This window comes from Lampris incognitus, chromosome 15 (genome assembly GCF_029633865.1).
Source record: "Lampris incognitus isolate fLamInc1 chromosome 15, fLamInc1.hap2, whole genome shotgun sequence".
NCBI lineage: Eukaryota > Metazoa > Chordata > Actinopteri > Lampriformes > Lampridae > Lampris > Lampris incognitus.
In genome coordinates, this window is record NC_079225.1 from 20,155,606 (window position 1) to 20,176,757 (window position 21,152).

At 45.3% G+C, this 21,152-nt stretch overlaps 10 non-coding genes across 10 annotated transcripts; all 10 read right to left on the reverse strand.

The window, feature by feature from the left end:
- Positions 1-560: 560 nt before the first annotated feature.
- LOC130125696 (U2 spliceosomal RNA) lies at positions 561-752 on the reverse strand. Its single transcript, XR_008811545.1, has one exon. It is a non-coding gene; the product is annotated as a U2 spliceosomal RNA (small nuclear RNA).
- Positions 753-2,797: 2,045 nt separating this feature from the next.
- On the reverse strand, positions 2,798-2,989 carry LOC130125750 (U2 spliceosomal RNA). Its single transcript, XR_008811596.1, has one exon. It is a non-coding gene; the product is annotated as a U2 spliceosomal RNA (small nuclear RNA).
- A 2,045-nt stretch (positions 2,990-5,034) lies between these two features.
- On the reverse strand, positions 5,035-5,226 carry LOC130125808 (U2 spliceosomal RNA). The gene has a single exon (XR_008811652.1). It is a non-coding gene; the product is annotated as a U2 spliceosomal RNA (small nuclear RNA).
- A 2,018-nt stretch (positions 5,227-7,244) lies between these two features.
- Positions 7,245-7,436, reverse strand: LOC130125731 (U2 spliceosomal RNA). The gene has a single exon (XR_008811579.1). It is a non-coding gene; the product is annotated as a U2 spliceosomal RNA (small nuclear RNA).
- A 2,045-nt stretch (positions 7,437-9,481) lies between these two features.
- On the reverse strand, positions 9,482-9,673 carry LOC130125691 (U2 spliceosomal RNA). The gene has a single exon (XR_008811540.1). It is a non-coding gene; the product is annotated as a U2 spliceosomal RNA (small nuclear RNA).
- Positions 9,674-11,718: 2,045 nt separating this feature from the next.
- LOC130125733 (U2 spliceosomal RNA) lies at positions 11,719-11,910 on the reverse strand. Its single transcript, XR_008811580.1, has one exon. It is a non-coding gene; the product is annotated as a U2 spliceosomal RNA (small nuclear RNA).
- A 2,045-nt stretch (positions 11,911-13,955) lies between these two features.
- Positions 13,956-14,147, reverse strand: LOC130125697 (U2 spliceosomal RNA). The gene has a single exon (XR_008811546.1). It is a non-coding gene; the product is annotated as a U2 spliceosomal RNA (small nuclear RNA).
- Positions 14,148-16,192: 2,045 nt separating this feature from the next.
- On the reverse strand, positions 16,193-16,384 carry LOC130125699 (U2 spliceosomal RNA). Its single transcript, XR_008811548.1, has one exon. It is a non-coding gene; the product is annotated as a U2 spliceosomal RNA (small nuclear RNA).
- A 2,045-nt stretch (positions 16,385-18,429) lies between these two features.
- Positions 18,430-18,621, reverse strand: LOC130125698 (U2 spliceosomal RNA). Its single transcript, XR_008811547.1, has one exon. It is a non-coding gene; the product is annotated as a U2 spliceosomal RNA (small nuclear RNA).
- A 2,045-nt stretch (positions 18,622-20,666) lies between these two features.
- LOC130125717 (U2 spliceosomal RNA) lies at positions 20,667-20,858 on the reverse strand. The gene has a single exon (XR_008811565.1). It is a non-coding gene; the product is annotated as a U2 spliceosomal RNA (small nuclear RNA).
- Positions 20,859-21,152: the final 294 nt, after the last annotated feature.

Sequence of the window (21,152 nt, forward strand, 5' to 3'; positions counted from 1 at the left end):
TGTCCAGTCTCTCTGTGTGCATTCTTTAAAACTTCTTACTGTGAGTGTCACATTTCTGGCAATACAGTAATACATGGTCCACTGTTTCTTCCTCTCGAAAATAGTCCCACTTTGCATTATTATGCTTTCCAAACACATAGAGCTAAGTGTTTAGACCAGTATGAGCATTCTTTAATCTTACCACTCTTCTGCTCTTGTATTTCATCGTCCAGACCTGCAATCCCACGTAAGAGGTCAGTCCACGTTGTTTAACTATAGCTTGAAACGTTCGAATACGGTTGGAAAGGACAGTATGAATACACAAGTGAATGGATTACACATGTATCCGCAAAGGAAATGAACCACTACTTGAGTGCCGGGAGATATGTTATTAGCGCGACGTGACCTCGCCACGACTGATAATATTCTTAATAATAGTCAAACTCCCGGCGTACATACTTGGCTATCGTCAAAGAAGATGACATATATCCGTCTGAACACAAGTAGATTGTCGTGCAGACAATGATCGGCCAGATTGAGACAGTAACTGAAGAAACATATCTTAATATTCAATACAACGAAAGGAGTGCACCGTTCCTGGAAGTACTGCAATACCAGGTCGATGCGTGGAGTGGACGGAGCAAGCCCCGATTCCATATCCCTGTTGCAAAAATCAATTTAATATATGGTCCCCGGAATAGGGGACGTATCAGATATTAAACTGATAAGAACAGATACTACACTTGATCTTAGCCAAAAGGCCGAGAAGCGATACTGGTGTGAAGGTGAGCTGCGAGCCGCACTCGCGTACATATAAATACCATCGACGGGTCCACCACAAACCACATGCCGCTCATTGCTCTACAACGAAAGTTCTTGCATACTGCAAATAAGTAAGATGTATACAAGTCTTATCGCTCACTTAATGTACAAAAACAAAGGGATTAAAAAGAAGACGTCGGCTATCTTTAGTCACGCGGTGCCACTGCAGCCAATGGGAAATGATTAAAAATGACGTGATAAAGTCAGTCCATTTAAGAAGGACGGATGCGATTAACATGCTCCCGTTTTCTACTGTGGCACAACCGCATGATGCATACAAACAGAATCGTTGAATGAAATGACAGGGATTTCTAACTGCTCCCGCTAGGGGTCGCCACAGCGGATCACCAATTTCATACTTGTCCTGTCCGCTGCATCTTGCTCTGGCACACCAGCCACCTGCATGTCCTCTCTCACCACATCCATAAACCTACTCTCTGGCGTTCCTCTTTTCCTCTTGCCTGGCAACTCCATATTCAGCACCCTTCTCCCAAAATACCCAGCATTTCCCCTCCACACTCGTCCAAACCATCTCAATCCTGGCTCTCTCGCTTGCTTTGTCTCCAAACCGACCAACGTGAGCTGTCCCTCTAATATACTCTTTCCTAATCCTGTGCTTCTTCGTCAATCATAATGAAAACTTTAGCATCTTAAACTCTGCCAGTCCAGCTCCGTCTCCTGTCTTTTCATCAGTGTCACTGTCTCCAAACCGTATAACATAGCTGGTCTTACAACCATCTTGTAACGCTTCCCTTTAACTCTTGCTGGAACCCTTCTGTCACAAAAAACTCCTCACACTCTTCTCCACCCACTCCACCCTGCCTGCACTCTCGTCTTCTCCCCTCTTCTACACTCCCCGTTACTTTGGAAAGTCGACCCCAAGTATTTAAACTCATACGCCTTCATCGCCTCTATTCCTTGCATCCTAACCATTCCACTCGTCTTCCCTTTCATATGTATTCCGTCTTGTGCCTTCTGACATTCATTCCTCGTCTTTCCAGTGCATACCGCCACCTCTACAGGCTCTCCTCAACCTGCACCCTAATCTCGCTAGACATCACAATGTCATCTGCAAACATCATAGTCCACGGAGACTCCTGCTGATCTCGCCCGTCAACCTGTCCATCGCCATTGCAAACAAGAAAGTGCACAGAGCCGGTCCTTGATGTAATGCCACCTCCACCTTGAACCCATCTGTCATTCCGAACGCACAACTCACCGCTGTTAGTCCTCCCTACCCACATACCCTGCGCCACTCCTATATAGGTTGCTGCAACTCCCGACTCCCGACTTCTTGATGCAATACCAAGCCTCCTCTCTCGGCACCCTGTCATATGCTTTCTGTAAACGATGCAACTCCTTCTGGTGTCTTTTTAAATTGTTTAGATCTGGACTTTAAAAGAATTTTCTTTTTGACAATATTGCGGATGTTTTGCTGTCCAGTCTCTCTGTGTGCATTCTTTAAAACTTCTTACTGTGAGTGTCACATTTCTGGCAATACAGTAATACATGGTCCACTGTTTCTTCCTCTCGAAAATAGTCCCACTTTCCATTATTATGCTTTCCAAACACATAGAGCTAAGTGTTTAGACCAGTATGAGCATTCTTTAATCTTACCACTCTTCTGCTCTTGTATTTCATCGTCCAGACCTGCAATCCCACGTAAGAGGTCAGTCCACGTTGTTTAACTATAGCTTGAAACGTTCGAATACGGTTGGAAAGGACAGTATGAATACACAAGTGAATGGATTACACATGTATCCGCAAAGGAAATGAACCACTACTTGAGTGCCGGGAGATATGTTATTAGCGCGACGTGACCTCGCCACGACTGATAATATTCTTAATAATAGTCAAAGTCCCGGCGTACATACTTGGCTATCGTCAAAGAAGATGACATATATCCGTCTGAACACAAGTAGATTGTCGTGCAGACAATGATCGACCAGATTGAGACAGTAACTGAAGAAACATATCTTAATATTCAATACAACGAAAGGAGTGCACCGTTCCTGGAAGTACTGCAATACCAGGTCGATGCGTGGAGTGGACGGAGCAAGCCCCGATTCCATATCACTGTTGCAAAAATCAATTTAATATATGGTCCCCGGAATAGGGGACGTATCAGATATTAAACTGATAAGAACAGATACTACACTTGATCTTAGCCAAAAGGCCGAGAAGCGATACTGGTGTGAAGGTGAGCTGCGAGCCGCACTCGCGTACATATAAATACCACCGACGGGTCCACCACAAACCACATGCCGCTCATTGTTCTACAACGAAAGTTCTTGCATACTGCAAATAAGTAAGATGTATACAAGTCTTATCGCTCACTTGATGTACAAAAACAAAGGGATTAAAAAGAAGACGTCGGCTATCTTTAGTCACGCGGTGCCACTGCAGCCAATGGGAAATGATTAAAAATGACGTGATAAAGTCAGTCCATTTAAGAAGGACGGATGCGATTAACATGCTCCCGTTTTCTACTGTGGCACAACCGCATGATGCATACAAACAGAATCGTTGAATGAAATGACAGGGATTTCTAACTGCTCCCGCTAGGGGTCGCCACAGCGGATCACCAATTTCATACTTGTCCTGTCCGCTGCATCTTGCTCTGGCACACCAGCCACCTGCATGTCCTCTCTCACCACATCCATAAACCTACTCTCTGGCGTTCCTCTTTTCCTCTTGCCTGGCAACTCCATATTCAGCACCCTTCTCCCAAAATACCCAGCATTTCCCCTCCACACTCGTCCAAACCATCTCAATCCTGGCTCTCTCGCTTGCTTTGTCTCCAAACCGACCAACGTGAGCTGTCCCTCTAATATACTCTTTCCTAATCCTGTGCTTCTTCGTCAATCATAATGAAAACTTTAGCATCTTCAACTCTGCCAGTCCAGCTCCGTCTCCTGTCTTTTCATCAGTGTCACTGTCTCCAAACCGTATAACATAGCTGGTCTTACAACCATCTTGTAACGCTTCCCTTTAACTCTTGCTGGAACCCTTCTGTCACAAAAAACTCCTCACACTCTTCTCCACCCACTCCACCCTGCCTGCACTCTCGTCTTCTCCCCTCTTCTACACTCCCCGTTACTTTGGAAAGTCGACCCCAAGTATTTAAACTCATACGCCTTCATCGCCTCTATTCCTTGCATCCTAACCATTCCACTCGTCTTCCCTTTCATATGTATTCCGTCTTGTGCCTTCTGACGTTCATTCCTCGTCTTTCCAGTGCATACCGCCACCTCTACAGGCTCTCCTCAACCTGCACCCTACTCTCGCTACACATCACAATGTCATCTGCAAACATCATAGTCCACGGAGACTCCTGCTGATCTCGCCCGTCAACCTGTCCATCGCCATTGCAAACAAGAAAGTGCACAGAGCCGGTCCTTGATGTAATGCCACCTCCACCTTGAACCCATCTGTCATTCCGAACGCACAACTCACCGCTGTTAGTCCTCCCTACCCACATACCCTGCGCCACTCCTATATAGGTTGCTGCAACTCCCGACTCCCGACTTCTTGATGCAATACCAAGCCTCCTCTCTCGGCACCCTGTCATATGCTTTCTGTAAACGATGCAACTCCTTCTGGTGTCTTTTTAAATTGTTTAGATCTGGACTTTAAAAGAATTTTCTTTTTGACAATATTGCGGATGTTTTGCTGTCCAGTCTCTCTGTGTGCATTCTTTAAAACTTCTTACTGTGAGTGTCACATTTCTGGCAATACAGTAATACGTGGTCCACTGTTTCTTCCTCTCGAAAATAGTCCCACTTTCCATTATTATGCTTTCCAAACACATAGAGCTAAGTGTTTAGACCAGTATGAGCATTCTTTAATCTTACCACTCTTCTGCTCTTGTATTTCATCGTCCAGACCTGCAATCCCACGTAAGAGGTCAGTCCACGTTGTTTAACTATAGCTTGAAACGTTCGAATACGGTTGGAAAGGACAGTATGAATACACAAGTGAATGGATTACACATGTATCCGCAAAGGAAATGAACCACTACTTGAGTGCCGGGAGATATGTTATTAGCGCGACGTGACCTCGCCACGACTGATAATATTCTTAATAATAGTCAAACTCCCGGCGTACATACTTGGCTATCGTCAAAGAAGATGACATATATCCGTCTGAACACAAGTAGATTGTCGTGCAGACAATGATCGACCAGATTGAGACAGTAACTGAAGAAACATATCTTAATATTCAATACAACGAAAGGAGTGCCCGGTTCTTGGAAGTACTGCAATACCAGGTCGATGCGTGGAGTGGACAGAGCAAGCCCCGATTCCATATCCCTGTTGCAAAAATCAATTTAATATATGGTCCCCGGAATAGGGGACGTATCAGATATTAAACTGATAAGAACAGATACTACACTTGATCTTAGCCAAAAGGCCGAGAAGCGATACTGGTGTGAAGGTGAGCTGCGAGCCGCACTCGCGTACATATAAATACCATCGACGGGTCCACCACAAACCACATGCCGCTCATTGTTCTACAACGAAAGTTCTTGCATACTGCAAATAAGTAAGATGTATACAAGTCTTATCGCTCACTTAATGTACAAAAACAAAGGGATTAAAAAGAAGACGTCGGCTATCTTTAGTCACGCGGTGCCACTGCAGCCAATGGGAAATGATTAAAAATGACGTGATAAAGTCAGTCCATTTAAGAAGGACGGATGCGATTAACATGCTCCCGTTTTCTACTGTGGCACAACCGCATGATGCATACAAACAGAATCGTTGAATGAAATGACAGGGATTTCTAACTGCTCCCGCTAGGGGTCGGCACAGCGGATCACCAATTTCATACTTGTCCTGTCCGCTGCAGCTTGCTCTGGCACACCAGCCACCTGCATGTCCTCTCTCACCACATCCATAAACCTACTCTCTGGCGTTCCTCTTTTCCTCTTGCCTGGCAACTCCATATTCAGCACCCTTCTCCCAAAATACCCAGCATTTCCCCTCCACACTCGTCCAAACCATCTCAATCCTGGCTCTCTCGCTTGCTTTGTCTCTAAACCGACCAACGTGAGCTGTCCCTCTAATATACTCTTTCCTAATCCTGTGCTTCTTCGTCAATCATAATGAAAACTTTAGCATCTTCAACTCTGCCAGTCCAGCTCCGTCTCCAAACCGTATAACATAGCTGGTCTTACAACCATCTTGTAACGCTTCCCTTTAACTCTTGCTGGAACCCTTCTGTCACAAAAAACTCCTCACACTCTTCTCCACCCACTCCACCCTGCCTGCACTCTCGTCTTCTCCCCTCTTCTACACTCCCCGTTACTTTGGAAAGTCGACCCCAAGTATTTAAACTCATACGCCTTCATCGCCTCTATTCCTTGCATCCTAACCATTCCACTCGTCTTCCCTTTCATATGTATTCCGTCTTGTGCCTTCTGACGTTCATTCCTCGTCTTTCCAGTGCATACCGCCACCTCTACAGGCTCTCCTCAACCTGCACCCTAATCTCGCTAGACATCACAATGTCATCTGCAAACACCATAGTCCACGGAGACTCCTGCTGATCTCGCCCGTCAACCTGTCCATCGCCATTGCAAACAAGAAAGTGCACAGAGCCGGTCCTTGATGTAATGCCACCTCCACCTTGAACCCATCTGTCATTCCGAACGCACAACTCACCGCTGTTAGTCTTCCCTACCCACATACCCTGCGCCACTCCCATATAGCTTGCTGCAACTCCCGACTCCCGACTTCTTGATGCAATACCAAGCCTCCTCTCTCGGCACCCTGTCATATGCTTTCTGTAAACGATGCAACTCCTTCTGGTGTCTTTTTAAATTGTTTAGATCTGGACTTTAAAAGAATTTTCTTTTTGACAATATTGCGGATGTTTTGCTGTCCAGTCTCTCTGTGTGCATTCTTTAAAACTTCTTACTGTGAGTGTCACATTTCTGGCAATACAGTAATACATGGTCCACTGTTTCTTCCTCTCGAAAATAGTCCCACTTTCCATTATTATGCTTTCCAAACACATAGAGCTAAGTGTTTAGACCAGTATGAGCATTCTTTAATCTTACCACTCTTCTGCTCTTGTATTTCATCGTCCAGACCTGCAATCCCACGTAAGAGGTCAGTCCACGTTGTTTAACTATAGCTTGAAACGTTCGAATACGGTTGGAAAGGACAGTATGAATACACAAGTGAATGGATTACACATGTATCCGCAAAGGAAATGAACCACTACTTGAGTGCCGGGAGATATGTTATTAGCGCGACGTGACCTCGCCACGACTGATAATATTCTTAATAATAGTCAAAGTCCCGGCGTACATACTTGGCTATCGTCAAAGAAGATGACATATATCCGTCTGAACACAAGTAGATTGTCGTGCAGACAATGATCGACCAGATTGATACAGTACCTGAAGAAACATATCTTAATATTCAATACAACGAAAGGAGTGCACCGTTCCTGGAAGTACTGCAATACCAGGTCGATGCGTGGAGTGGACGGAGCAAGCCCCGATTCCATATCCCTGTTGCAAAAATCAATTTAATATATAGTCCACGGAATAGGGGACGTATCAGATATTAAACTGATAAGAACAGATACTACACTTGATCTTAGCCAAAAGGCCGAGAAGCGATACTGGTGTGAAGGTGAGCTGCGAGCCGCACTCGCGTACATATAAATACCACCGACGGGTCCACCACAAACCACATGCCGCTCATTGTTCTACAACGAAAGTTCTTGCATACTGCAAATAAGTAAGATGTATACAAGTCTTATCGCTCACTTAATGTACAAAAACAAAGGGATTAAAAAGAAGACGTCGGCTATCTTTAGTCACGCGGTGCCACTGCAGCCAATGGGAAATGATTAAAAATGACGTGATAAAGTCAGTCCATTTAAGAAGGACGGATGCGATTAACATGCTCCCGTTTTCTACTGTGGCACAACCGCATGATGCATACAAACAGAATCGTTGAATGAAATAACACCGATTTCTAACTGCTCCCGCTAGGGGTCGCCACAGCGGATCACCAATTTCATACTTGTCCTGTCCGCTGCATCTTGCTCTGGCACACCAGCCACCTGCATGTCCTCTCTCACCACATCCATAAACCTACTCTCTGGCGTTCCTCTTTTCCTCTTGCCTGGCAACTCCATATTCAGCACCCTTCTCCCAAAATACCCAGCATTTCCCCTCCACACTCGTCCAAACCATCTCAATCCTGGCTCTCTCGCTTGCTTTGTCTCCAAACCGACCAACGTGAGCTGTCCCTCTAATATACTCTTTCCTAATCCTGTGCTTCTTCGTCAATCATAATGAAAACTTTAGCATCTTCAACTCTGCCAGTCCAGCTCCGTCTCCTGTCTTTTCATCAGTGTCACTGTCTCCAAACCGTATAACATAGCTGGTCTTACAACCATCTTGTAACGCTTCCCTTTAACTCTTGCTGGAACCCTTCTGTCACAAAAAACTCCTCACACTCTTCTCCACCTACTCCACCCTGCCTGCACTCTCGTCTTCTCCCCTCTTCTACACTCCCCGTTACTTTGGAAAGTCGACCCCAAGTATTTAAACTCATACGCCTTCATCGCCTCTATTCCTTGCATCCTAACCATTCCACTCGTCTTCCCTTTCATATGTATTCCGTCTTGTGCCTTCTGACGTTCATTCCTCGTCTTTCCAGTGCATACCGCCACCTCTACAGGCTCTCCTCAACCTGCACCCTACTCTCGCTACACATCACAATGTCATCTGCAAACATCATAGTCCACGGAGACTCCTGCTGATCTCGCCCGTCAACCTGTCCATCGCCATTGCAAACAAGAAAGTGCACAGAGCCGGTCCTTGATGTAATGCCACCTCCACCTTGAACCCATCTGTCATTCCGAACGCACAACTCACCGCTGTTAGTCCTCCCTACCCACATACCCTGCGCCACTCCTATATAGGTTGCTGCAACTCCCGACTCCCGACTTCTTGATGCAATACCAAGCCTCCTCTCTCGGCACCCTGTCATATGCTTTCTGTAAACGATGCAACTCCTTCTGGTGTCTTTTTAAATTGTTTAGATCTGGACTTTAAAAGAATTTTCTTTTTGACAATATTGCGGATGTTTTGCTGTCCAGTCTCTCTGTGTGCATTCTTTAAAACTTCTTACTGTGAGTGTCACATTTCTGGCAATACAGTAATACATGGTCCACTGTTTCTTCCTCTCGAAAATAGTCCCACTTTGCATTATTATGCTTTCCAAACACATAGAGCTAAGTGTTTAGACCAGTATGAGCATTCTTTAATCTTACCACTCTTCTGCTCTTGTATTTCATCGTCCAGACCTGCAATCCCACGTAAGAGGTCAGTCCACGTTGATTAACTATAGCTTGAAACGTTCGAATACGGTTGGAAAGGACAGTATGAATACACAAGTGAATGGATTACACATGTATCCGCAAAGGAAATGAACCACTACTTGAGTGCCGGGAGATATGTTATTAGCGCGACGTGACCTCGCCACGACTGATAATATTCTTAATAATAGTCAAACTCCCGGCGTACATACTTGGCTATCGTCAAAGAAGATGACATATATCCGTCTGAACACAAGTAGATTGTCGTGCAGACAATGATCGGCCAGATTGAGACAGTAACTGAAGAAACATATCTTAATATTCAATACAACGAAAGGAGTGCACCGTTCCTGGAAGTACTGCAATACCAGGTCGATGCGTGGAGTGGACGGAGCAAGCCCCGATTCCATATCCCTGTTGCAAAAATTAATTTAATATATGGTCCCCGGAATAGGGGACGTATCAGATATTAAACTGATAAGAACAGATACTACACTTGATCTTAGCCAAAAGGCCGAGAAGCGATACTGGTGTGAAGGTGAGCTGCGATCCGCACTCGCGTACATATAAATACCATCGACGGGTCCACCACAAACCACATGCCGCTCATTGCTCTACAACGAAAGTTCTTGCATACTGCAAATAAGTAAGATGTATACAAGTCTTATCGCTCACTTAATGTACAAAAACAAAGGGATTAAAAAGAAGACGTCGGCTATCTTTAGTCACGCGGTGCCACTGCAGCCAATGGGAAATGATTAAAAATGACGTGATAAAGTCAGTCCATTTAAAAAGGACGGATGCGATTAACATGCTCCCGTTTTCTACTGTGGCACAACCGCATGATGCATACAAACAGAATCGTTGAATGAAATGACAGGGATTTCTAACTGCTCCCGCTAGGGGTCGCCACAGCGGATCACCAATTTCATACTTGTCCTGTCCGCTGCATCTTGCTCTGGCACACCAGCCACCTGCATGTCCTCTCTCACCACATCCATAAACCTACTCTCTGGCGTTCCTCTTTTCCTCTTGCCTGGCAACTCCATATTCAGCACCCTTCTCCCAAAATACCCAGCATTTCCCCTCCACACTCGTCCAAACCATCTCAATCCTGGCTCTCTCGCTTGCTTTGTCTCCAAACCGACCAACGTGAGCTGTCCCTCTAATATACTCTTTCCTAATCCTGTGCTTCTTCGTCAATCATAATGAAAACTTTAGCATCTTCAACTCTGCCAGTCCAGCTCCGTCTCCTGTCTTTTCATCAGTGTCACTGTCTCCAAACCGTATAACATAGCTGGTCTTACAACCATCTTGTAACGCTTCCCTTTAACTCTTGCTGGAACCCTTCTGTCACAAAAAACTCCTCACACTCTTCTCCACCCACTCCACCCTGCCTGCACTCTCGTCTTCTCCCCTCTTCTACACTCCCCGTTACTTTGGAAAGTCGACCCCAAGTATTTAAACTCATACGCCTTCATCGCCTCTATTCCTTGCATCCTAACCATTCCACTCGTCTTCCCTTTCATATGTATTCCGTCTTGTGCCTTCTGACATTCATTCCTCGTCTTTCCAGTGCATACCGCCACCTCTACAGGCTCTCCTCAACCTGCACCCTACTCTCGCTAGACATCACAATGTCATCTGCAAACATCATAGTCCACGGAGACTCCTGCTGATCTCGCCCGTCAACCTGTCCATCGCCATTGCAAACAAGAAAGTGCACAGAGCCGGTCCTTGATGTAATGCCACCTCCACCTTGAACCCATCTGTCATTCCGAACGCACAACTCACCGCTGTTAGTCCTCCCTACCCACATACCCTGCGCCACTCCTATATAGGTTGCTGCAACTCCCGACTCCCGACTTCTTGATGCAATACCAAGCCTCCTCTCTCGGCACCCTGTCATATGCTTTCTGTAAACGATGCAACTCCTTCTGGTGTCTTTTTAAATTGTTTAGATCTGGACTTTAAAAGAATTTTCTTTTTGACAATATTGCGGATGTTTTGCTGTCCAGTCTCTCTGTGTGCATTCTTTAAAACTTCTTACTGTGAGTGTCACATTTCTGGCAATACAGTAATACATGGTCCACTGTTTCTTCCTCTCGAAAATAGTCCCACTTTGCATTATTATGCTTTCCAAACACATAGAGCTAAGTGTTTAGACCAGTATGAGCATTCTTTAATCTTACCACTCTTCTGCTCTTGTATTTCATCGTCCAGACCTGCAATCCCACGTAAGAGGTCAGTCCACGTTGTTTAACTATAGCTTGAAACGTTCGAATACGGTTGGAAAGGACAGTATGAATACACAAGTGAATGGATTACACATGTATCCGCAAAGGAAATGAACCACTACTTGAGTGCCGGGAGATATGTTATTAGCGCGACGTGACCTCGCCACGACTGATAATATTCTTAATAATAGTCAAAGTCCCGGCGTACATACTTGGCTATCGTCAAAGAAGATGACATATATCCGTCTGAACACAAGTAGATTGTCGTGCAGACAATGATCGACCAGATTGATACAGTACCTGAAGAAACATATCTTAATATTCAATACAACGAAAGGAGTGCACCGTTCCTGGAAGTACTGCAATACCAGGTCGATGCGTGGAGTGGACGGAGCAAGCCCCGATTCCATATCCCTGTTGCAAAAATCAATTTAATATATAGTCCACGGAATAGGGGACGTATCAGATATTAAACTGATAAGAACAGATACTACACTTGATCTTAGCCAAAAGGCCGAGAAGCGATACTGGTGTGAAGGTGAGCTGCGAGCCGCACTCGCGTACATATAAATACCACCGACGGGTCCACCACAAACCACATGCCGCTCATTGTTCTACAACGAAAGTTCTTGCATACTGCAAATAAGTAAGATGTATACAAGTCTTATCGCTCACTTAATGTACAAAAACAAAGGGATTAAAAAGAAGACGTCGGCTATCTTTAGTCACGCGGTGCCACTGCAGCCAATGGGAAATGATTAAAAATGACGTGATAAAGTCAGTCCATTTAAGAAGGACGGATGCGATTAACATGCTCCCGTTTTCTACTGTGGCACAACCGCATGATGCATACAAACAGAATCGTTGAATGAAATAACACCGATTTCTAACTGCTCCCGCTAGGGGTCGCCACAGCGGATCACCAATTTCATACTTGTCCTGTCCGCTGCATCTTGCTCTGGCACACCAGCCACCTGCATGTCCTCTCTCACCACATCCATAAACCTACTCTCTGGCGTTCCTCTTTTCCTCTTGCCTGGCAACTCCATATTCAGCACCCTTCTCCCAAAATACCCAGCATTTCCCCTCCACACTCGTCCAAACCATCTCAATCCTGGCTCTCTCGCTTGCTTTGTCTCCAAACCGACCAACGTGAGCTGTCCCTCTAATATACTCTTTCCTAATCCTGTGCTTCTTCGTCAATCATAATGAAAACTTTAGCATCTTCAACTCTGCCAGTCCAGCTCCGTCTCCTGTCTTTTCATCAGTGTCACTGTCTCCAAACCGTATAACATAGCTGGTCTTACAACCATCTTGTAACGCTTCCCTTTAACTCTTGCTGGAACCCTTCTGTCACAAAAAACTCCTCACACTCTTCTCCACCCACTCCACCCTGCCTGCACTCTCGTCTTCTCCCCTCTTCTACACTCCCCGTTACTTTGGAAAGTCGACCCCAAGTATTTAAACTCATACGCCTTCATCGCCTCTATTCCTTGCATCCTAGACATTCCACTCGTCTTCCCTTTCATATGTATTCCGTCTTGTGCCTTCTGACGTTCATTCCTCGTCTTTCCAGTGCATACCGCCACCTCTACAGGCTCTCCTCAACCTGCACCCTACTCTCACTAGACATCACAATGTCATCTGCAAACATCATAGTCCACGGAGACTCCTGCTGATCTCGCCCGTCAACCTGTCCATCGCCATTGCAAACAAGAAAGTGCACAGAGCCGGTCCTTGATGTAATGCCACCTCCACCTTGAACCCATCTGTCATTCCGAACGCACAACTCACCGCTGTTAGTCCTCCCTACCCACATACCCTGCGCCACTCCTATATAGGTTGCTGCAACTCCCGACTCCCGACTTCTTGATGCAATACCAAGCCTCCTCTCTCGGCACCCTGTCATATGCTTTCTGTAAACGATGCAACTCCTTCTGGTGTCTTTTTAAATTGTTTAGATCTGGACTTTAAAAGAATTTTCTTTTTGACAATATTGCGGATGTTTTGCTGTCCAGTCTCTCTGTGTGCATTCTTTAAAACTTCTTACTGTGAGTGTCACATTTCTGGCAATACAGTAATACATGGTCCACTGTTTCTTCCTCTCGAAAATAGTCCCACTTTCCATTATTATGCTTTCCAAACACATAGAGCTAAGTGTTTAGACCAGTATGAGCATTCTTTAATCTTACCACTCTTCTGCTCTTGTATTTCATCGTCCAGACCTGCAATCCCACGTAAGAGGTCAGTCCACGTTGTTTAACTATAGCTTGAAACGTTCGAATACGGTTGGAAAGGACAGTATGAATACACAAGTGAATGGATTACACATGTATCCGCAAAGGAAATGAACCACTACTTGAGTGCCGGGAGATATGTTATTAGCGCGACGTGACCTCGCCACGACTGATAATATTCTTAATAATAGTCAAACTCCCGGCGTACATACTTGGCTATCGTCAAAGAAGATGACATATATCCGTCTGAACACAAGTAGATTGTCGTGCAGACAATGATCGACCAGATCGAGACAGTACCTGAAGAAACATATCTTAATATTCAATACAACGAAAGGAGTGCACCGTTCCTGGAAGTACTGCAATACCAGGTCGATGCGTGGAGTGGACGGAGCAAGCCCCGATTCCATATCCCTGTTGCAAAAATCAATTTAATATATGGTCCCCGGAATAGGGGACGTATCAGATATTAAACTGATAAGAACAGATACTACACTTGATCTTAGCCAAAAGGCCGAGAAGCGATACTGGTGTGAAGGTGAGCTGCGAGCCGCACTCGCGTACATATAAATACCACCGACGGGTCCACCACAAACCACATGCCGCTCATTGTTCTACAACGAAAGTTCTTGCATACTGCAAATAAGTAAGATGTATACAAGTCTTATCGCTCACTTAATGTACAAAAACAAAGGGATTAAAAAGAAGACGTCGGCTATCTTTAGTCACGCGGTGCCACTGCAGCCAATGGGAAATGATTAAAAATGACGTGATAAAGTCAGTCCATTTAAGAAGGACGGATGCGATTAACATGCTCCCGTTTTCTACTGTGGCACAACCGCATGATGCATACAAACAGAATCGTTGAATGAAATAACACCGATTTCTAACTGCTCCCGCTAGGGGTCGCCACAGCGGATCACCAATTTCATACTTGTCCTGTCCGCTGCATCTTGCTCTGGCACACCAGCCACCTGCATGTCCTCTCTCACCACATCCATAAACCTACTCTCTGGCGTTCCTCTTTTCCTCTTGCCTGGCAACTCCATATTCAGCACCCTTCTCCCAAAATACCCAGCATTTCCCCTCCACACTCGTCCAAACCATCTCAATCCTGGCTCTCTCGCTTGCTTTGTCTCCAAACCGACCAACGTGAGCTGTCCCTCTAATATACTCTTTCCTAATCCTGTGCTTCTTCGTCAATCATAATGAAAACTTTAGCATCTTCAACTCTGCCAGTCCAGCTCCGTCTCCTGTCTTTTCATCAGTGTCACTGTCTCCAAACCGTATAACATAGCTGGTCTTACAACCATCTTGTAACGCTTCCCTTTAACTCTTGCTGGAACCCTTCTGTCACAAAAAACTCCTCACACTCTTCTCCACCCACTCCACCCTGCCTGCACTCTCGTCTTCTCCCCTCTTCTACACTCCCCGTTACTTTGGAAAGTCGACCCCAAGTATTTAAACTCATACGCCTTCATCGCCTCTATTCCTTGCATCCTAGACATTCCACTCGTCTTCCCTTTCATATGTATTCCGTCTTGTGCCTTCTGACGTTCATTCCTCGTCTTTCCAGTGCATACCGCCACCTCTACAGGCTCTCCTCAACCTGCACCCTACTCTCACTAGACATCACAATGTCATCTGCAAACATCATAGTCCACGGAGACTCCTGCTGATCTCGCCCGTCAACCTGTCCATCGCCATTGCAAACAAGAAAGTGCACAGAGCCGGTCCTTGATGTAATGCCACCTCCACCTTGAACCCATCTGTCATTCCGAACGCACAACTCACCGCTGTTAGTCCTCCCTACCCACATACCCTGCGCCACTCCTATATAGGTTGCTGCAACTCCCGACTCCCGACTTCTTGATGCAATACCAAGCCTCCTCTCTCGGCACCCTGTCATATGCTTTCTGTAAACGATGCAACTCCTTCTGGTGTCTTTTTAAATTGTTTAGATCTGGACTTTAAAAGAATTTTCTTTTTGACAATATTGCGGATGTTTTGCTGTCCAGTCTCTCTGTGTGCATTCTTTAAAACTTCTTACTGTGAGTGTCACATTTCTGGCAATACAGTAATACATGGTCCACTGTTTCTTCCTCTCGAAAATAGTCCCACTTTCCATTATTATGCTTTCCAAACACATAGAGCTAAGTGTTTAGACCAGTATGAGCATTCTTTAATCTTACCACTCTTCTGCTCTTGTATTTCATCGTCCAGACCTGCAATCCCACGTAAGAGGTCAGTCCACGTTGTTTAACTATAGCTTGAAACGTTCGAATACGGTTGGAAAGGACAGTATGAATACACAAGTGAATGGATTACACATGTATCCGCAAAGGAAATGAACCACTACTTGAGTGCCGGGAGATATGTTATTAGCGCGACGTGACCTCGCCACGACTGATAATATTCTTAATAATAGTCAAAGTCCCGGCGTACATACTTGGCTATCGTCAAAGAAGATGACATATATCCGTCTGAACACAAGTAGATTGTCGTGCAGACAATGATCGACCAGATTGAGACAGTACCTGAAGAAACATATCTTAATATTCAATACAACGAAAGGAGTGCACCGTTCCTGGAAGTACTGCAATACCAGGTCGATGCGTGGAGTGGACGGAGCAAGCCCCGATTCCATATCCCTGTTGCAAAAATCAATTTAATATATGGTCCCCGGAATAGGGGACGTATCAGATATTAAGCTGATAAGAACAGATACTACACTTGATCTTAGCCAAAAGGCCGAGAAGCGATACTGGTGTGAAGGTGAGCTGCGAGCCGCACTCGCGTACATATAAATACCACCGACGGGTCCACCACAAACCACATGCCGCTCATTGTTCTACAACGAAAGTTCTTGCATACTGCAAATAAGTAAGATGTATACAAGTCTTATCGCTCACTTAATGTACAAAAACAAAGGGATTAAAAAGAAGACGTCGGCTATCTTTAGTCACGCGGTGCCACTGCAGCCAATGGGAAATGATTAAAAATGACGTGATAAAGTCAGTCCATTTAAGAAGGACGGATGCGATTAACATGCTCCCGTTTTCTACTGTGGCACAACCGCATGATGCATACAAACAGAATCGTTGAATGAAATGACAGGGATTTCTAACTGCTCCCGCTAGGGGTCGCCACAGCGGATCACCAATTTCATACTTGTCCTGTCCGCTGCATCTTGCTCTGGCACACCAGCCACCTGCATGTCCTCTCTCACCACATCCATAAACCTACTCTCTGGCGTTCCTCTTTTCCTCTTGCCTGGCAACTCCATATTCAGCACCCTTCTCCCAAAATACCCAGCATTTCCCCTCCACACTCGTCCAAACCATCTCAATCCTGGCTCTCTCGCTTGCTTTGTCTCCAAACCGACCAACGTGAGCTGTCCCTCTAATATACTCTTTCCTAATCCTGTGCTTCTTCGTCAATCTTAATGAAAACTTTAGCATCTTCAACTCTGCCAGTCCAGCTCCGTCTCCTGTCTTTTCATCAGTGTCACTGTCTCCAAACCGTATAACATAGCTGGTCTTACAACCATCTTGTAACGCTTCCCTTTAACTCTTGCTGGAACCCTTCTGTCACAAAAAACTCCTCACACTCTTCTCCACCCACTCCACCCTGCCTGCACTCTCGTCTTCTCCCCTCTTCTACACTCCCCGTTACTTTGGAAAGTCGACCCCAAGTATTTAAACTCATACGCCTTCATCGCCTCTATTCCTTGCATCCTAACCATTCCACTCGTCTTCCCTTTCATATGTATTCCGTCTTGTGCCTTCTGACGTTCATTCCTCGTCTTTCCAGTGCATACCGCCACCTCTACAGGCTCTCCTCAACCTGCACCCTACTCTCACTAGACATCACAATGTCATCTGCAAACATCATAGTCCACGGAGACTCCTGCTGATCTCGCCCGTCAACCTGTCCATCGCCATTGCAAACAAGAAAGTGCACAGAGCCGGTCCTTGATGTAATGCCACCTCCACCTTGAACCCATCTGTCATTCCGAACGCACAACTCACCGCTGTTAGTCTTCCCTACCCACATACCCTGCGCCACTCCCATATAGCTTGCTGCAACTCCCGACTCCCGACTTCTTGATGCAATACCAAGCCTCCTCTCTTGACACCCTGTCATATGCTTTCTGTAAACGATGCAACTTCTTCTGGTGTCTTTTTAAATTGTTTAGATCTGGACTTTAAAAGAATTTTCTTTTTGACAATATTGCGGATGTTTTGCTGTCCAGTCTCTCTGTGTGCATTCTTTAAAACTTCTTACTGTGAGTGTCACATTTCTGGCAATACAGTAATACGTGGTCCACTGTTTCTTCCCCTCGAAAATAGTCCCACTTTCCATTATTATGCTTTCCAAAAACATAGAGCTAAGTGTTTAGACCAGTATGAGCATTCCTTAATCTTACCACTCTTCTGCTCTTGTATTTCATCGTCCAGACCTGCAATCCCACGTAAGAGGTCAGTCCACGTTGTTTAACTATAGCTTGAAACGTTCGAGTACGGTTGGAAAGGACAGTATGAATACACAAGTGAATGGATTACACATGTATCCGCAAAGGAAATGAACCACTACTTGAGTGCCGGGAGATATGTTATTAGCGCGACGTGACCTCGCCACGACTGATAATATTCTTAATAATAGTCAAACTCCCGGCGTACATACTTGGCTATCGTCAAAGAAGATGACATATATCTGTCTGAACACAAGTTGAGTGTCGTGCAGACAATGATCGACCCGACTGAGACAGTAACTGAAGAAACATATCTTAATATTCAATACAACGAAAGGAGTGCACCGTTCCTGGAAGTACTGCAATACCAGGTCGATGCGTGGAGTGGACGGAGCAAGCCCCGATTGCATATCCCTGTTGCAAAAATCAATTTAATATATTGTCCCCGAAATAGGGGACGTATCAGATATTAAACTGATAAGAACAGATACTACACTTGATCTTAGCCAAAAGGCCGAGAAGCGATACTGGTGTGAAGGTGAGCTGCGAGGCGCACTCGCGTACATATAAATACCATCGACGGGTCCACCACAAACCACATGCCGCTCATTGTTCTACAACGAAAGTTCTTGCATACTGCAAATAAGTAAGATGTATACAAGTCTTATCGCTCACTTAATGTACAAAAACAAAGGGATTAAAAAGAAGACGTCGGCTATCTTTAGTCACGCGGTGCCACTGCAGCCAATGGGAAATGATTAAAAATGACGTGATAAAGTCAGTCCATTTAAGAAGGACGGATGCGATTAACATGCTCCCGTTTTCTACTGTGGCACAACCGCATGATGCATACAAACAGAATCGTTGAATGAAATAACACCTACTTCTAACTGCTCCCGCTAGGGGTCGCCACAGCGGATCACCAATTTCATACTTGTCCTGTCCGCTGCATCTTGCTCTGGCACACCAGCCACCTGCATGTCCTCTCTCACCACATCCATAAACCTACTCTCTGGCGTTCCTCTTTTCCTCTTGCCTGGCAACTCCATATTCAACACCCTTCTCCCAAAATACCCAGCATTTCCCCTCCACACTCGTCCAAACCATCTCAATCCTGGCTCTCTCGCTTGCTTTGTCTCCAAACCGACCAACGTGAGCTGTCCCTCTAATATACTCTTTCCTAATCCTGTGCTTCTTCGTCAATCATAATGAAAACTTTAGCATCTTCAACTCTGCCAGTCCAGCTCCGTCTCCTGTCTTTTCATCAGTGTCACTGTCTCCAAACCGTATAACATAGCTGGTCTTACAACCATCTTGTAACGCTTCCCTTTAACTCTTGCTGGAACCCTTCTGTCACAAAAAACTCCTCACACTCTTCTCCACCCACTCCACCCTGCCTGCACTCTCGTCTTCTCCCCTCTTCTACACTCCCCGTTACTTTGGAAAGTCGACCCCAAGTATTTAAACTCATACGCCTTCATCGCCTCTATTCCTTGCATCCTAACCATTCCACTCGTCTTCCCTTTCATATGTATTCCGTCTTGTGCCTTCTGACGTTCATTCCTCGTCTTTCCAGTGCATACCGCCACCTCTACAGGCTCTCCTCAACCTGCACCCTACTCTCGCTAGACATCACAATGTCATCTGCAAACATCATAGTCCACGGAGACTCCTGCTGATCTCGCCCGTCAACCTGTCCATCGCCATTGCAAACAAGAAAGTGCACAGAGCCGGTCCTTGATGTAATGCCACCTCCACCTTGAACCCATCTGTCATTCCGAACGCACAACTCACCGCTGTTAGTCTTCCCTACCCACATACCCTGCGCCACTCCTATATAGGTTGCTGCAACTCCCGACTCCCGACTTCTTGATGCAATACCAAGCCTCCTCTCTCGGCACCCTGTCATATGCTTTCTGTAAACGATGCAACTCCTTCTGGTGTCTTTTTAAATTGTTTAGATCTGGACTTTAAAAGAATTTTCTTTTTGACAATATTGCGGATGTTTTGCTGTCCAGTCTCTCTGTGTGCATTCTTTAAAACTTCTTACTGTGAGTGTCACATTTCTGGCAATACAGTAATACATGGTCCACTGTTTCTTCCTCTCGAAAATAGTCCCACTTTCCATTATTATGCTTTCCAAACACATAGAGCTAAGTGTTTAGACCAGTATGAGCATTCTTTAATCTTACCACTCTTCTGCTCTTGTATTTCATCGTCCAGACCTGCAATCCCACGTAAGAGGTCAGTCCACGTTGTTTAACTATAGCTTGAAACGTTCGAATACGGTTGGAAAGGACAGTATGAATACACAAGTGAATGGATTACACATGTATCCGCAAAGGAAATGAACCACTACTTGAGTGCCGGGAGATATGTTATTAGCGCGACGTGACCTCGCCACGACTGATAACATTCTTAATAATAGTCAAACTCCCGGCGTACATACTTGGCTATCGTCAAAGAAGATGACATATATCCGTCTGAACATAAGTAGATTGTCGTGCAGACAATGATCGACCAGATTGAGACAGTAACTGAAGAAACATATCTTAATATTCAATACAACGAAAGGAGTGCACCGTTCCTGGAAGTACTGCAATACCAGGTCGATGCGTGGAGTGGACGGAGCAAGCCCCGATTCCATATCCCTGTTGCAAAAATCAATTTAATATATTGTCCCCGGAATAGGGGACGTATCAGATATTAAACTGGTAAGAACAGATACTACACTTGATCTTAGCCAAAAGGCCGAGAAGCGATACTGGTGTGAAGGTGAGCTGCGAGCCGCACTCGCGTACATATAAATACCATCGACGGGTCCACCACAAACCACATGCCGCTCATTGTTCTACAACGAAAGTTCTTGCATACTGCAAATAAGTAAGATGTATACAAGTCTTATCGCTCACTTAATGTACAAAAACAAAGGGATTAAAAAGAAGACGTCGGCTATCTTTAGTCACGCGGTGCCACTGCAGCCAATGGGAAATGATTAAAAATGACGTGATAAAGTCAGTCCATTTAAGAAGGACGGATGCGATTAACATGCTCCCG